This window comes from Oncorhynchus masou, chromosome 24 (assembly GCF_036934945.1).
Source record: "Oncorhynchus masou masou isolate Uvic2021 chromosome 24, UVic_Omas_1.1, whole genome shotgun sequence".
Taxonomy (NCBI): domain Eukaryota; kingdom Metazoa; phylum Chordata; class Actinopteri; order Salmoniformes; family Salmonidae; genus Oncorhynchus; species Oncorhynchus masou.
In genome coordinates, this window is record NC_088235.1 from 81,610,657 (window position 1) to 81,629,399 (window position 18,743).

General features: G+C 46.4%; 1 pseudogene; it reads left to right on the top strand.

Moving 5' to 3' along the window:
- Positions 1-18,743, top strand: part of LOC135512805 (transducin-like enhancer protein 1) — a 42,894-nt pseudogene that overhangs the window by 21,479 nt on the left and 2,672 nt on the right.

The following is an 18,743-nucleotide window of genomic DNA, read 5'->3' on the forward strand; positions in this document are numbered from 1 at the left end:
GTTACTGGTTGGTGCTTAAATTAGCTTTAATGCAGGTGTGGGTCTGTGGGCATGTAGTCAGAAAAGGACTGAGTCTTTACAGTAAACTAGCCATGTGTGTGTGTGTGTAGTACACACACACACACACACACACACACACAATCTTTACTGTAAACTCACACATGCTGGTTAGTACAGAGAACAGGGAGTGGTCTGTTTGGGGTTACTATGCTATTGTGTGTCTAAATTGCAGCTTTGGGCCTCTTCTCACTACAAGAGATTTCCCAGAGATTCTGAGGAAAACACCCTTGGATAGACCTTTTATTGTAATGTAAACTTGAGAACTTGTCTCGACCGCTACCTGCAGAGGTCATGCACCACACTCCTGACAATTGCCCCCCCTCCAAGCAGGGCAGTGTAAACAGAATTTAGCTAAGGCAGCAAGTGAGTAGGCTGCAGATATTTTGTTTAGTTTGATACCTAGCGCTGTATAATATGAATGACACTGTATGATAACGTTCCTGTACTTTTTATGAGAGCGGTAAATATTCATTTTTACAATGCTAAAGTTAGCTAATTGATGAAGCAAATGTCGTTAGCTAACGTTACTTAGCTAGCAGCTGTGCCACTTTGGCTGTGTTACTGTCTTGCAGCTAAATGAATGAGTGCATGGACAAGAAAACAAACCATGGGTCCTGTGTGGCTCAGTCGGTAGAGCATGGCGCTTGCAACGCCAAGCGTCGTGGGTTCGATTCCCGCTAGGGCCACCCATATGTAAAAAAAAGTAGTGGCCCCAGCCGACTTGTAAGTCGCTTTGGACAAAAGCGTCTGCTAAATGGATATATTATTATTATTATTATTATATATTATAAATATCTCTACATGCTTGTGAATTGTTGCATTAATCAAGAGTAATATGGTAGATGCATGAAAAATTGCTCACATAAGCTAGCTAGTTTGAATATTTTGCATATTTATGGCTGTGCTATTTACGGTACATCAGAACTGTGAAGCCTAGATAGTCACCTGAACCCTCTCTCGGCATGGACATTCCTATTGCAAATGTAAATTGAAAAGTTTATGTATATATATTATGTCAATTACATTTTGTCCCGATATCCCTCTTCCAACTTTGGTCAATCTGAATAAGCTCTTTATTGCGTGTTCGCACACACCGTTGGGAGATGATGAAAGTCTAGTGGTTCGCAGGTGTGTCATTTGTGTGTGAGCGCAGAGACCGCGGAACAACTTTGACAGGGCGTGCGAAAATAAAAAGTTGGAGCATCATTTTAGATATTTTTCTGTTTATAATTTCCGACATTTGGTAGGCTATTTGTTAGTCAACGTGTCTATAATTAGATAGGCCTACATCCAGCTTCTCTTCTGTCATTACGTGACGCTCTAGAACAGGGGTCGTCAAACGTTTTCACTCAGGGCCCCCTTCCAGCATTGGGACCCCCCCCCCCCCCAATTCTACACATTTTCACATTTTGCGGTTGTCTTGTGTGTTTATGTGATATTTTAGTGACTCAAACGTTACAACAAAATCAATGCGCTAAAAACCTAGCTAAAAAACCGTTAACTGACACGGGCTAGTCGATTAGGACGTTTCTGAGCAATAAATAGCTCTCTAATGTATGCAATGACTGACACGAGTAGAGGAACTGATGATGCACTACCCAATTTCGAAACTGCACCATGTGCATTCTACTAGTGTAAACAACTTTCCACTTTCAGGAGTGGACTGCAATGGGGAAAGACTACCTGGACTCGTCCAATAAGAAACGCTCATTTTCATTCTCCATTGCAAGACGTTTTGACACATGTGCCATTGCATGGCCTAATTAACACCATGCAGGAGTGTGTGTAGAGGGTTGTGAGAAGGAGAGGTAGCGCAGATGTAGCATCGTCATTAGTCACCTGCTACTATAGCTCTGACACCCTGTGGAGCCAGCCATACAATATATTCTGCAATACACCAGTGTGTGTGTGCTTGGGAGGGAGGGAGGGAGTGTGTGTGCAGTGAACATGCATGCCTCTGTGTAATCGTGTGTGCGTGGGGTAATGGTGCTCTGCTGACAGAGCTGTCTGAGTGGTGGCAGGCTGCAGATTTGTAGCGCATTCCGACGATCATCTTATCTGCTGTCACGGAGAGGGAGAGAGCAGAGGACGCTGCTGCATAGCAGGCTCCCATCTCTCTCTCTCTTACTATCTTGCTCGCTCGCCCGTGCTCCCGCTCGTTCTCCCTTGTTCGCCCGGTCTCTCTCTCCCTGCCAGCTCAGTGACAGCTGTACAGATAACTCATCCAAAGGTTTTTGACTTCTCAAACACGGCAGAAAGCTAACACTATCTGATGCCCAGTGTCCTGATTTTAATTCAACCACTTACTTAGATAACTAGCAAGTTAAACTTAGGGGTCGTGTTAATGCAACATTCTGCGTGTTTCACGCATATTTTGGGGGGGATAAATACACACATCTATCTAAAATGCTTCTTATTGTAATTTATACTCAGCATCGGACTAATTTTATGCTGCAGTTGCACTTCTGCACTAGGATGAAAATTCATGAATGGGAATTGTATCAGCAGACAGGCTCTGACTGATGTGTAGCCACTTTTCTCCAGCATTTTTCTCGGTGTAACCTACTTTTCTCTGGTTAAATGCAATATTAACTAAGCAAAACATTAGGAAATGTAGCTGGCTACATTCTTTATGATAAACATGAGCAATATGATGGCCATGCATCGTTTTTGCAAAAAAGACCTTGCTTTTTTGTGTCGCTGCCAGCCAAATAGCGTTGCGCTTCTGTTGTCATCTGATGAAAATTAAGCTATACTGAACAAAAATATAAACGCAACATGTGAAGTGTTGGTCCCATGTTTCATGGGCTGAAATAAAAGGCCACTCTAAAATGTGCAGTTTTGTCACACAACACAATGACACAGATGTCTCATGTTTTGAGGGAGCTGAACTCACCTGCTCTGCTTTCTGCTGTTGTGATATTTACAAACAGACTTGACTGGCTCACCTGTTCTGGGGAACTATCATAAGCTTCATAATGTAAAATAATGTAACCGGTGAAATGAAGAACGTGATCTGCTTTATATCCTAATGTATTGCACAAGGTGACTGCAGGTATTCACTTAAAAGTGGCAAAAATATTAACATTTATAGAAAAACTTCAAAGAAATGTTATTGACGGTATAGGAGAAAACATCCTGTGACTTTCTAAATGATAGGGTATATGGCCCAAGCCTAGTGTTTGGATGTGTCGTGTACCACACACGTGAGGAAAGTCACCCTTCTGAGATGCCCAGGTCTAGGTGAACACATGGAATTGTCACTTCTCAGAAATTCTGTTCTAGGGGACTTCTGCAGAGCGGCAATTCCACTGTAATAAAATCTATCAGGGGAATAAATGTAATCCCCCCCACGCCTGTCTCCTCCCCCCCCAGCTCCACCACCTTCGCCTCCCCCCCTGGCGGTGATAAATGAGTCAATTATGGGCGACAGCGCGGGCCTTCTGAAGGGGAGCGGATGTGCTGTTATTACCTGTTGCAGCCTGGTAATGTTGCAGTATTAATCATATTCTAATTTCCCAGGCCCTCGCTGCTCTCCCCCGCATAAATCTGCCGCACGCAAACAAGTCAGCAGCGTGCCCACTGGGGTGAAATACAGCCAGGGGATAGGTGGAGAGGAGAACGGAATGGGGGGGGGGGGGGCACACAGGGGAGGGAGCTGTTGGCTGACTGGCTAGTTCCTTAAAGGAATAATCCACCCAAAACCACTAATTCATATAATTTATGGTGTTAAATAACACTCATGTGAGAACAATGTGTTTTGTAAACAAATGTTTAATTTTGTCATTATCATAAGGTTGGTAGCAACATGTGGAAATGTATCACATTCAAGTTGTCTAAAAAAACAGTGCAATGCTCTATGGGCTGGCTTGCTAGCTAGCAAATGTAGCTACACACAATAATACCTAAGTCAATATCAGCATATGAAGTAGCTAGTTAGCTGTATAATCGCCTAAACAAACTGCGCTATCAATTTAGGAGTCTACAATCTCAGCATGTTCAACCTGCAGATCAAGTCTGACATTCGCAACGGCACCATGCAATGCAGCCTGGACTGAAAAGGCAGACAAATAAGACAAAGTTGATGGACCCTCAGTTAAATTACACATTTCTCAAGGTAGGAATATTGCAAAAATGTGGTCAATGGCTTTCACAATCTCCTATTAAATTCCAGTGTAGTGAATTTCTGCCTGCTTGAATGGCAATAGCTCTGATAAACATGAATTGACTCTGGGAATCGATGGAACATCATGCAGAGATGCACAAAAACAATAACATTCAAAATGGGTGAATCTTTTCTTTTTAAAGGAGGGCTGTGTGCGTGCTGGGCTCAGGATTCCTGGGTTGCCTTAGTGCGGCATGGTCACAGGGTGACTTGGCAGGGACATACGGAGGGAGGAAGGGTCAGACAGAGGGACAAATGGAGGGAAGGAGAGAGGGAGGAGGGGACTGATAGAATGACTGAGGGAGGGAGATTGGAAGGGGAAGAGTGGAGGGAGAGGCGGGTCTCGTACCCTGCCCTTCTATGACACCTTGGTCCTGGCTTGCCTGGTCTGTTCTGGCTTTCTGTCGAGCGCTAAGCGTGAGTCATCTATTCCTGGTGTGCTCTGAAGTGATAATGTCCTGTCACCAGCCCAATCCTATCTTTGCTGGGACAAATCTAGCTGCAGGTGTCTGCACTGCCTACTAAATCTGGACCTGTGTTAATGTTAATATATTTCAGGCTCTGTCGGGCTTCTTTTTAGATGTGCTGTATGAATCCAAAACAATATAACAGTATTATGATAGAGTATCTGCCCTTTTCTAAACCTTTCCTACAGCCTGAAGATGGAGTGTGAGAAACTGGCCACAGAGAAGACTGAGATCCAGAGACACTACGTCATGGTGAGACCTGCAAGAACACACGCACACACTCCCCATCCACAACCTTGGGTGTTCTAACGAACACCATGCTGATGGTTAATTTCTGCAGGTGAAGAGTTGAGATCCATTGTGTAGCTTTCCCAGATGGAGCAGACAGACAAGACAACTTTCTCTCTGGTAACACACAGACAGCTGTCTGTCTGTTGACTACACTGTACCACTCATGCCAGCATCTGGCAAGGGATTACACATCACACCCACTGGAAACCACATGGGCCACAGACGTATGCAAGCACACACACACACACACAGCACATATTACATTGTGTGTATGTTTTGAAGTGTGCGTGTGTTGTCTCCAGCTCTGATATGGGTAATCCTCCACATTCCTGGCGGTGTGCACACGAGGCTGTGATCAGAGAGCACCCTAACCACAGCTGACTGTTTGTTGCCCAGTGCCCACTGTGGCAAAAGGAACTATGTGGCAGTCTGGCACAGCCCCAGCGCTTGGCATACATCCCCACCCATTTCTCTCTTCTTTTTAGCTCAGAATTTTGGAGTCTGCAAGTCGCCTAGCAACAGCTCTGAATCTTGGCAGAACACAACAGCCAGCCATCAGGAAGGGCCCTTTTATTGAACACACACACTTCTGCAGAATATGGAGGGACGGAGTCCACTGCTCCATCAAAAAGCTCTCAGCGTTGCTATTTCTTTATTTCTTCTACCTAGCTGTCAACCCCCTCACTTTTTACTCCTTAACCAACCCTGCTGAAAATGACATGTCAGAATGTCACACCACAACGTCAGTTTTTAAAATGACTTCAGCTCTGCCCGACAACGATTTTCCATCCTTGCTCTGAACCGAGTGATTGACACCACCACCATCTCTGTGCTCACATGCCAGGTTGGCATAGCCCAGAGCTGAGGTCATTAAATAAATGAATAAAACCAAGCAAATCGACTCGCCCACTCATCCAGCATTAAAATGTTTTTTTTAAATCGTAGATCTGCATATATGCAAATGTACAACCATCAATTTCCGTCTCTCTTTTACAGTATTACGAGATGTCCTACGGCCTTAATATTGAAATGCACAAACAGGTAAGTCTAACCTCCCTCTAGTCGACCTGCGACTAGATGAGTAATGTATATATGCTATGCTTCTGGGAGAATCTAGTGAACTGACCTCCAGCACAACATGCTAACCTGCCTATGATGGACCCATGGCACTGTGCTGCTGTTGCATTAATAGGATTTGCAAACCGAATTCCTTTTTCTAGACAGACGAGACGAGAGGAGAGATGTGCCCTTCCTTCCCAAAGCAGCCGGAACATCCTCTTCTCTCCCCTCGTAAATCCTGTCTATTACCACTGCTGACTTCACCCTCCTCCTCCCTCTATCCCTCCCTCTATCCCTTTATCTCTTTCTCTATAACCACCTCCTCTGTCTCTCTATCCTTATATCCCTTAGTCTATATATAACCCCCTCTCCTTTTCTCTCCATTTTTCACCTTCTTTCTATCATATACCCCCCCGCGCCTTTGTCTTTCCTTGACACCCCATCCCGTCTCTCCCTCTTCCTCCCTCTCTCGTGCAGACATACAGTCCATGCTGAATTTCACTTTAAATCAGGTCACTGCCTTCAGAGCGTCTGCTCTCTCCCTTCGTTTTGCCATCTCAATCGCTCTGCTTTTGACAAGCCACACGAATCACCCTGCCCTCCTCCTTCCTTCTCTCGGTCTCTTTCTCCCTCTCACTCCCCCGTCCTCCTCCTTGTGCATCCTGCCTCATTGGCTTTCATTTCCTCAACGGCACAAGAGCCTCCCCGCCTCCTTCTCCCCTCCCCCTTCTTTTCATTTCCCTCTCCCATTTTGTACTCCCCTATTTATGCTCTTTCTCTTGCGCTCACTTGCTCATGGTCTGTTTTTTTTGCTCTCTCCCTCACCCACCACTGTGCCCTTCTCTCCGATCTCCCTGGCTCCCTCTCTCCTGAAGATGTCATTTAGTAGTTGGCATTCTCTAACAAGAAATCATTGTGTTTTGCTGGTGAGGGTGATGATGGATTTATGGAGGCAAGTGCTGAAGGGTGGGGGTGGCAGAGGACAGGAGGCGGGGGGGGAGTCTGTACTGCCTGTCTGCAGAATAAGGGAAGAGGATGAAGGGGGGGGTGAGAGGCAAGAGGAAGAAGGGAGGAGAGGAAGTGTGTGAAGGGGGGGGGGGGGGGTTTACCACCGTCAATAAATCAGTTGGTAGGGAATGGTGTGATGTGTGTGGGGCTGTGTCTCCTGGCCGGTCGAGAGAAGAGGGGGACGGTACAGCAGAGGCTAGTTGTCAGCAGGAAAATGGCCCCCGGTCATAATGATGTTGTCATCATGATCTCTGCATGCATATCATTACTGTGTGGGGGGGTGAGGAGAGGAGAGAGACACAGTATGGTTTTGATACAACACATGGCGGATTACTTCACTAATGGTAGTGAGAGAAGGAGATGGAGGGAGGAAGAGCTGGCAGACTGCCATGGCTAAGCCCATTGACCCCCAGCAGGTAGCCACGCACACTCTGGGATGGGTGGTCACATTTGATACTGGCCATGAATATTTTACCCGGGCTTCTTGGCAGTGTTTGGATTTGCATGGACTAAATGTGAGGAGCTGAAATATTTACAACACTGGCCCTCGCAGCCAGACCTGCTCAGGTTCTGGGGTGTGTGTTGCTTTGATGAGCACACACACGGTGTCCTCACAAGCATTCTCTATTTTTTGTGTGTGTTGCAGACAGAGATCGCCAAGCGGCTGAACGTGATCTGTGCCCAGCTCATCCCTTTCCTGTCACAGGAGGTGAGATCACCTGAAGACAGGCTTGCATGCACACACACACACACACACACACACACACACACACACACACACTGCAAATCAATCATAGACATGCGCAAACCCACCGCAAATCAAACACAGACACACATACACACGGTCATGCACATTAACACATCAGTAACACATTCAGTATCTCTGACAGCCACCTACACCCTGAGGCATGCACATGCATGCTGCTAGTACCCAACAACTCACAGTAAAACATTGACATACCTCTATGCAGCAGACACGCACATTTATACAGTGACATACCTCTATGCAGCAGGCACGCACATTTATACAGTGACATACCTCTATGCAGCAGGCACGCACATTTACAGTGACATACCTCTATGCAGCAGGCACGCACATTTATACAGTGACATACCTCTATGCAGCAGGCACGCACATTTATACAGTGACATACCTCTATGCAGCAGGCACGCACATTTATACAGTGACATACCTCTATGCAGCAGACACGCACATTTACAGTGACATACCTCTATGCAGCAGGCACGCACATTAATACAGTGACATACCTCTATGCAGCAGCCACGCACATTTATACAGTGACATACCTCTATGCAGCAGACACGCACATTTATACAGTGACATACCTCTATGCAGCAGACACGCACATTTATACAGTGACATACCTCTATGCAGCAGACACGCACATTTATACAGTGACATACCTCTATGCAGCAGACACACACATTTACAGTGACATACCTCTATGCAGCAGGCACGCACATTTATACAGTGACATACCTCTATGCAGCAGGCACGCACATTTATACAGTGACATACCTCTATGCAGCAGGCACGCACATTTATACAGTGACATACCTCTATGCAGCAGGCACGCACATTTATACAGTGACATACCTCTATGCAGCAGGCACGCACATTTATACAGTGACATACCTCTATGCAGCAGGCACGCACATTTATACAGTGACATACCTCTATGCAGCAGGCACGCACATTTATACAGTGACATACCTCTATGCAGCAGGCACACACATTTACACAGTGACATACCTCTATGCAGCAGGCACACACATTTACACAGTGACATGAACCCTTATGGAGCGTCAAAGCGTGACTGTTATTCCTCTTAAACATGTATATACTTTATACCACATGCTGTAATACTGGTCTTGAAGTATTATTATTGACGTTGTAAAGCATGTTAAAATTCAGACCTTTCCTTTCAAGTTCACTGTTACTTTGGTTTGTCCCACAGCACCAACAACAGGTGGTCCAGGCCATGGAGCGCGCCAAGCAGGTGACTATGGGGGAGTTAAATGCGTCTATAGGGGTACGTGGACTCCCCCCTCTACCTCATACAGTGTGTCCCTTCATCCTCTCATACGTCTTTATTTTTGCCTCTCTTATTTTTCTGTGGATAACCAGTTCACCCTCCTTCCAACACACACACACACACACACACACACAAATTGGTCTCTTAGTGTGGACCTAACAGGAACAGGTTGAAATGAGACTGTTAGGAAATGTAGTGAGAGAAGAGAAGGAGAGATGACACTATCTGTGTGTCTGCACATCGCTGGGTGCCAAGAGACAACACATGGCCTCACCAAACCAGAGGAATGACGTTTCAAATCACACATTAATTCTTAGTCTAGAGAAAAATCCCCCCCCCCCATTGCATTTCAGTGCTATCTGTTTTTATATATATATATATATATATAATTAAAAACAAAAAATAATACAATTATGATTTTCTTGCCTTCCATCATTCCAACCATGCACTCCATGGTTTGATTTTTGTGGCAGTGCTCTCTCTCCTAGGGAGGTGCTCCTTTCCTCCAGTCGTACTCCATTTTGGATGGCACCATGCATGGGCTCCTCCATTAATGGAGACACCCTTCTCTGTGACACCTCTCTCTGTATACCTCTCCCTTCAGCCCCTCCCCTGTCCAGTCCACCTCTAACCCAGTAGACCACAACTCAACCCCTGTCTTGTTTTCTCCCTCCAGCAACAGCTGCAGGCGCAGCACCTCTCTCAGCACGTGGCCCAGGGCCTGCAGGGCCTGCAGGGCCTGCAAATGGGGCCCCACCCTGGGGGCCTCCCTCACCCTGGCCTGGCGCTGGGCGGTGGGTCTGGCCTACTGGCCCTGTCCGGGGCCCTGGGGGCCCAGCTGGCTGCCAAAGAGGGCCATGAGAGGGCCCACATGGAGGCTGCTGCGGCTGCAGCGGCCGCAGAGCACCACAGAGGTATGGGCTGGGATGGGGATGATGGGAGATTAGGTTGGCCAGGTTTGGGTTAGGCTGAATGGGGACTTGGTTTTGTTTGGGTTTAGTGTAGTTGTGGTTGGTCAATGTGGGGTTGGGATGGGCTGGGGCATGTTTTTAGCTGTGTGTTTGTGAGAATGGTGATAGTCATGCTGTATTGTGTTTGCTCTGTTTTGGCTGGCTGCGGGGACGCGGGGCGATGCTGTCCATCATGGACGTAGACCGCGAGGCTGGACCGGTGAGTACACTACACTTCAAGTTCCCTACACCCAAGTACGCTACAACATACTACATCTCCATTCTCTATCCCCTCACGGACACTGAACCCCAGTTGATGCTGTGTGATAATTTTTTTTCATCACATTTTGCCAGGGTGGTTATGAAGTTGACATGATTAAACAGTCCCTCTCACCTCGTGATCCTTCCCTCCTCAGAGCTCTATGTCCAACGGGGATAAGGGCCGTTCAGCAGACTACCTCAGCAATGGGAAGAAGAGGAAAGCGGACGAGAAGGAGTTCATGACAGATTATGTTAGTATGCTGAGTTGATTACCTATTGTGGGTGTTTGTGTTCAGTAATTAGTTAATTTGTGTGTGTTCCATTTTTAACTAAAAGCCCACATTTTGATTGCAGGGCAGCGATGCGGATAAGAGTGATGATAATTTGGTGGTGGATGAGGTGAGTTGGTCCATCTCTGCGCCTCAGTTCAGACCCAAATTGACTCTGATAATTGACTGATTCAGATTGATGAGAGAAACACTCAGCGGGACCACGTCTGGTGGACTTAACGGCCCCCCCACCCCGTCTCTGTGACCCTACAGGACCCCTCATCCCCCCGCAGTGTGCACTCCTACTCGTCCAGAGAAAACGGCCTGGACAAACTGCCCCCCTCCCGTAAAGACACCCTTCCCCAGGCCAGCCCCGCCTCCCTGGCCTCCTCCAGCAGCCAAGCCTCGCCCTCCCGCAGCAAGGACCGGGAGCCACCGGTATGCTCAGGATCAGTCCATTACATGCCGTTGTCACACACACACACACACACACACACACACACACACACACACACACACACACACACACACACACACACACACACACACACACACACACACACACACACACACACACAGCTTCATACAGTTATGCTCCAAGTCAAATGAGTGATTGTATGTATGGTGAGACATGCGCAGCCTACACACTTAGTTTCAGTGATGATCTTTCAATTCAGCTTCATAAGCAGTGTCAAGGCCGCTCACTGTCCCATGTGACCCTAGCCTTGCTGATCCTAACTGAATTACTGCGTTTCTACACACCCACTTATCTCATTTGGCATGATCTTTCTTCAGCATAGATATATTATTCTAGATACAAAGAGCAACAGCCATCTGTTAAAAATGACATGCATTCCAAAGGATTTCTTCATGTTGGATGTCCTTTGTGTAATTCTACAGTATTAGCACCTGGTGTTTCTGATAGCTGTGATGGAAGGACATCTTACATTCACATCACACTCTCTCCTTCTCTCACTCCCCCTCACATTCTCATTGACATTCTCATTCACACTGTCGTTTTTGCTCACTGCTTCTTTCGATCTCTCTCCCCCATCTCTCGCTCTTTCTCTCTTCACCCCTCCCTCTTTTTCTCTAACAGAGGGAGAAGTCCAGTACCCCAGGTATGAAGCCAGGCACCCCCCACAGTTCCCAGGACTCCTCCACCCCCGGCCCCAGTGCCCCCCCACAGTTCCGCCCCTCCCTGGCAAACCTGGCGTTGACCCTCTGGGTAAGACCATCATGATCATGGATCGTATTTACATTGCAGTTCTCACTAGGTTTTTAAAGGGTCTGCAATATACCAGCCATGATCAGTTACCAGAGCATTTTATCTGAAGCTGCCTAGAGTTTCCATCTATATTCAGTATCTGTGGTCCATGGCATAAATCTAAATGGTAAACCACGCTCCAAACAGCTGAGCTATCCAAACTGCCCTTGATGTGTGTTAACTGATGCGTCTGCCTACTGCCTGTGGGGTTGAGAGCTATGCGGGAACCTTTAAACGGCGAGATTAAGAGAGGTGAAGGACTGTGACTGAACTGTTTCATTATTACGCTGCTTCAGTCTATTGGAATGCATCACTCTTCTCCCAGAATCTCTCTATGTAGTCTAGTGGCTCCACACTGCAGTGTGGCAAACTAGCCAGCAGAGTGCAGTAGTGGTCTGGTGATCTCTTCTGTGGCATTGAGCTGTGTGTGTTTGATCCTACTTGATGTGGAACCCTGCATAGAGGATCAGAGCTGCCACAGGAACTCCTCTGTGCCAGCTGTTAAACCTCTACTCTGATGCCCTCTGGCGGCATTTTTCTAAACCACATATAATATTGTATACTACCCTCAAAGTACATTTTGGTTTCAAATTAACCCTACGAAGACATTCTTAGTACTGTGATAAAGGTAAGAACTGTGGGATTCTGATAAAGGTGTCAGAAACAATGTGACTACAACAGAGCCTGACATAGAGCAGGCCACAAAAAACACACACAAACACAACATGTCTGTAATAATGCGCTTTTGTAGTGAAAACTCATTCTGATTGGCTGGGCCTGTCTCCCCAGTGGGTGGGCCTATGCCCCCCCAGGTCCACACATGGCTGCACCCCTGCCCAGTCATGTGAAATCCATAGATTAGTGCCTAATGAATTTATTTCAATTTCCTTATATGAACTGTAACTCAGTAAAATCTTCTACATTTTTATTTTTGTTCGGTATTATTTTAAGGTCATTGCAGTGCAAGGCCCTAAAACTTGTAAAATACTCCAGCCACCCAATCGATACCGTCTCTCTGCTACCACACTGCAAGCGGTACCGATGCACCAAGTCTGTCTCCTGTTGCCTAGTCACTCTACCCCTACCTATATGTACATATCTACCTCAATTACCATGTACCCCTTGCACATCGACTCGGTACCAGTATCTTGTGTATATAGCTACGTTATAATTAATTATTTGTTGTGTTTATTCCGTGTGTTATTATTTTTACATTTTTCTCCCTGCGTTGTTGGGTAGTAAGCATTTCACTGTTGGTCTACACCTGTTGTTCACGAAGCATGTGACAAATCATTTGATCTGATTTTGATAAACATCAGCTACTGGTTGGATTCTAGCCTTCTAAGGCTATGAACAGTTTTATCATTTGCTGCTTTATCGATTCTCTCACAATCTTATCTTCCGTCTTCTCTTCTCTCCCCCTTTCTCTTCTTCCCATTAGCTCTAGGTCTGAGGAACCCTCTGGCGGTGCAGGGGGCGTACCCCCCCGGGGCATTTGGCCTGCCCCCTCCAGGGGTGAATGGGGAACTGGCGGGGGCAGCAGCAGCCTACGGGGCTGGGCTCCACCTGGTCTCCCCCCAGATGAATGGCTCTGCAGCCGCAGCAGCAGCTGGATACGGACGATCAGCAGTGGTGAGAGAGTGATGAAGTGGAGGGAAAGAAAGCACTTTCATATATATATATATATATATATAGACAGGCCCAGTCAATCAAAATATATATATATATATCACACACATACTGATTACATATTTATTGTTCATCCAATTGCATGACTTCATACACCAATTATATCTCCTTATGGAATGTTATACTTCACTGTGGGAAAACATTCTAAATCTACTATGTGATTTTGAGAAGGCTTTCTGGGAGTTTGACTTGTGACTGCTCTGTCAGATGCCTGAGCTAACATATGTTCTTTGTCCCTGTCCCCCAGGTGGGTTATGAGTCTCCTCACCCCCACATGAGGGTCCCAGGGTTACCCGCCAGCCTGCAGTCTGCTGCCTCAGGAAAACCGTGAGTACTGTTCTCTCTGCCACCACAACCTCCTATACGGTCACCACGCCCTCTTATTCTCTGAACACAATTACACTGTTATAAAACAGTCTTCATATTCCTCTGTTGTTATTGTAGGGTTTTATAGTTGAAGGTTAACCTCAAGCTTCAGCCTTGTAAAATAACAACTATACTTCTCCTCCCTTCTCCCTCTCTCCAGTGCTTACTCTGTCCATTCTCTCCCTTCTCCCTCTCTCCAGTGCTTACTCTGTCCATTCTCTCCCTTCTCCCTCTCTCCAGTGCTTACTCTGGCCATTCTCTCCCTTCTCCCTCTCTCCAGTGCTTACTCTGTCCATTCTCTCCCTTCTCCCTCTCTCCAGTGCTTACTCTGTCCATTCTCTCCCTTCTCCCTCTCTCCAGTGCTTACTCTGTCCATTCTCTCCCTTCTCCCTCTCTCCAGTGCTTACTCTGGCCATTCTCTCCCTTCTCCCTCTCTCCACTGCTTACTCTGGCCATTCTCTCCCTTCTCCCTCTCTCCACTGCTTACTCTGGCCATTCTCTCCCTTCTCCCTCTCTCCAGTGCTTACTCTGGCCATTCTCTCCCTTCTCCCTCTCTCCACTGCTTACTCTGGCCATTCTCTCCCTTCTCCCTCTCTCCAGTGCTTACTCTGTCCATTCTCTCCCTTCTCCCTCTCTCCAGTGCTTACTCTGTCCATTCTCTCCCTTCTCCCTCTCTCCAGTGCTTACTCTGGCCATTCTCTCCCTTCTCCCTCTCTCCAGTGCTTACTCTGGCCATTCTCTCACTTCTCCCTCTCTCCAGTGCTTACTCTGTCCATTCTCTCCCTTCTCCCTCTCTCCAGTGCTTACTCTTTCCACGTCAGTGCGGATGGACAGATGCAGCCAGTTCCTTTCCCTCCGGATGCTCTGCTGGGCCCGGGCATCCCACGACATGCCCGTCAGATCCACACTTTGAACCACGGAGAGGTGGTGTGTGCCGTCACCATCAGCACCTCCACACGCCATGTCTACACCGGCGGCAAGGGCTGTGTCAAGGTGTGGGACATCAGCCAGCCTGGCAGCAAGAGTGCCATGGCCCAGCTCGACTGTCTGGTGAGTGGACGGACACACACACACACACACACACACACACACACACACACACTGACAGTTGTCATAGATGGATAGCTACAGATGCACTGACAAAGATCAACGAAGGGGGTGGGAAGAGCGAGAGGATGGACCCACTCAAACACTGGTCACATAGGCAGAAGTTAAAAGTACACAGGGACAGGCAGTTGTTTTAATGCTCTCCAGTGTCCATATAAAATAGTTTTCTTGAAGGGCAATGTTCCTGGGTTGTAATTTCTTCCCCTGGTGGTACTGCTGAGGCTGCATTACTGATGTTACACTCCTGAGAGGACTCATTTTTGCTGCTGTGGATTTTATGTTGCTCATTTCACACAGTCCCATGTTTCACACCTTAATTACTGGAGTTATTTTCTCTGTTACCCAATCAGAATAGGGATAACTACATCCGTTCCTGCAAGCTCCTCCCTGATGGGCGGACCCTCATTGTTGGAGGCGAGGCCAGCACGTTGTCAATCTGGGACTTGGCCACACCTACTCCCCGCATCAAGGCGGAGTTGACGTCTTCTGCTCCGGCCTGCTATGCTCTGGCCATCTCCCCTGACAACAAGGTCTGCTTCTCCTGCTGCAGTGACGGCAACATTGTAGTCTGGGACCTGCACAACCAGACCCTGGTCAGGTAAGAGGAGGAGGAGGTGGTTAGGAGGGGTATAGGGGGGAAACATCATGGTTTGTGACCTGCACAACCAGACCCTGGTCAGGTAAGAGGAGGAGGAGGAGGTGGTTAGGAGGGATATAGGGGGAAACATCATGGTTTGTGACCTGCACAACCAGACCCTGGTCAGGTAAGAGGAGGTGGTTAGGAGGGGAATAGGGGGGAAACATCATGGTTTGTGACCTGCACAACCACACTGATCAGGTAAGAGGAGGAGATTGGGAGGGTAGGGCAGGAGAGAGAGGGAGGAGAGCTCAGGATTGGAGGCTATAGACCAGGGGTCTCAAACAAGTTGATCGTGAGCTACCAATAGCTCGCAGCCCACCTATGAGTTGCTCACCAAACAATTCTGAAAGCACAGGCAATTTTCACATGTTCTACTGCAAACTGTCATTAACAAATCTCACAAGTATCAGACACCAAGTTCCCAGCTACTATCTAATCAACATTGATATTGTCCCACTCCTCGTTAATCACTATTGGCTTAAAAAGCCAAACCTAACACAATATCTGCCAATTCATTTCCAGCAATATTGCCCGTCTGTTTGTGTTGCGTGCGTTTGTCTATCACTCTGTGTAGCTAGTTGATGTGATAAGTCTTGTTTGTTGACAGAAATACTTTCCCTAAAACCGTCTCAATTAAATGTTAACTGCAAAGTAGTAAGTATATCGTGAGTAAGTATATCATTTGTATCCATTATTTTTAAATTGCAGACTTTGCTATGAAATGTGCAGCGGAAGTACAGAACCATCGCTAGACTGGCACATTAGACGGCACGTTCCTCACTCGCTAGATGTGCAATTAAAGGGGAATTAACAACAATCTAAATGTGTTCATGTTCAGAAAATCCAATTTCATTGTTTCTCTATGAACAATTGTAATTTTGAGTGTAAATATAGGAAAAATAAAACTGAGAAAACATAATTTGGGAAGATATAAAATCATTTGGGGAAATAATCACAGATTAGTGTTGTTAATTAACCCCCTCTGAAATTTAATTAGCATAATACAAAAATCAGTCAGTTTAACCATTATTTTACCTGGTATATTGGCAGGAAACAGTGCACTACCTTTTCTTGTACGCTAAGGATCTGGGGAAAAGTTGCAGAGGAGAGGAGAAAAATCTGCCTATGAAAGCAAGCTTTTTTTTTTCTTTTTTTTTTAAAGTATCTCTCATGCTGGAGAAGGTTGTGAGCCCCCTGCTATAGACTATGGATTACATCTGAATGGCTAGGTGTTGATGTGATCTTTATGCTACCCAGGCAGTTCCAGGGTCACACTGACGGGGCCAGCTGTATTGACATCTCCAACGATGGGACCAAACTGTGGACGGGGGGGCTGGACAACACAGTACGCTGCTGGGACCTGAGAGAGGGACGACAGCTGCAGCAGCACGACTTCACCTCACAGGTACTGACATCAAAGGAGACCTTGTGAGACTAGCTGAGATTAGATCAGGGCCAATGGCCACATTGTTTCTCAGAGTATAACGTTTTTTTTGCTGTGAGAAAAGAGCCATTTTATTCATAGTTTTAATTTTTACACATAAGTGTATGCATGAAGCCTAGTGGTTAGAGCATTAGGCCAGTAACTGAAAAGTTGCCAGTTCAAATTCCCAAATCAACAAGGTGAAAAATCTGTCGTTCTGTCCTTGAGCAAGGCAGTTAACCCCCTACAAAAACAGCAACAACAGCTCCCTGGTGATTGGCTCAAGTTTCAAATGATAATAAAAATACCGGGTGGTGCAGTGGTCTAAGGCAGTGCTAGCTGTGCCACCAGATATTCTGGGTTCGAGCCCAGGCTCTGTCGCAGCCGGCCACGATCGAGAGGTCCATGGAACGACGCACAATTGGCCCAGCATCGTCCGGGTTCGTGAGGGTTTGGCCGGGTTCGTGAGGGTTTGGCCGGCAGGGATGTCCTTGTCTCATCGCGCACTAATGACTCCTGTGGTGGGCCGGGCGCAGTACACGCTGACCAGGTCGCCAGGTGTACGGTGTTTCCTCTGACACATTGGTGCTGCTGGCTTCCGGGTTGGATGTGCATTGTGACAAGAAGCAGTGCAGCTAGGTTGGGTTGTGTTTCGGAGGACGCATGGCTCTCGACTTTCGCCTCTCCCGAGTCTGTACGGGAGTTGCAGAGATGAGACAAGACTGTAACTACTACCGATTGGATACCACAAAATTGGGGGGGAGGGTAAAATAATACAAATGTAAAAAAGACAATACATTTTTAAAATAAAATATTCTACAAATGTCATTGAAAATAAGAATTTGTTCTTAACTGACTTGCCTAGTTAAATAAAGGTTAAAAAAAATTGTTAAAAATATTTAGGGGACCTCATGACTAGTTAAGACTTACCAGCAGGCGTCTTGATAATAGATAAAGGCAGTGAGTCAATGGTCCCTGCGCCAGTTACAATTGCTTTAGAATTGTTGAAAGAATGTTTTTTATATCTATATGATCAATCCATAAATCTAGACCTGCATGCAACTGTAGGCCTATCTCGCTTTTGACAATGATTTCACATGATGTCTATTTAACATATGCCTAAATACTTAAGTCTTTCTTTCATCATGTTACATACATCACGGTATTTCAAGCTATCCCTATGGAAAGCAATTTCATGCTGTTAATTTTTGTAGCCATCTAGGGCCTATGTTAACTTAGATTGTTGTCGATGAAATTATAGACCATTCAAACATATGCAACATTATCGGCAAGTGACTTGATGCCAACTGTGCCACAGCGATTTAATAGCTGTTAAATAGGGCCGATGAGTTTGTTGATATATCAATATTACACTTAACAACCATCAGAATTGGTTAAACAAAGGTTATGCATGCCAATATATTAAGCAAGAATTAAGAGTAGGCAAAGTGATCGTGTCTGGTGAAAATTCTATCAAACGTTTGACCATTGCAACAGTCACATTCACGTGGTTGTCTGAAACGTGCTGTGGAGTTCACACCTGGCCATGATGCCTCATCGCGATTAGTTATTCCCCATTTGCAACAGTGTCATTGAGCGTCATCACTATCTTTCCTTTGCGGTACCTCAAACTGTTGCGATTACCAGCTGAGAAACGTTTTACG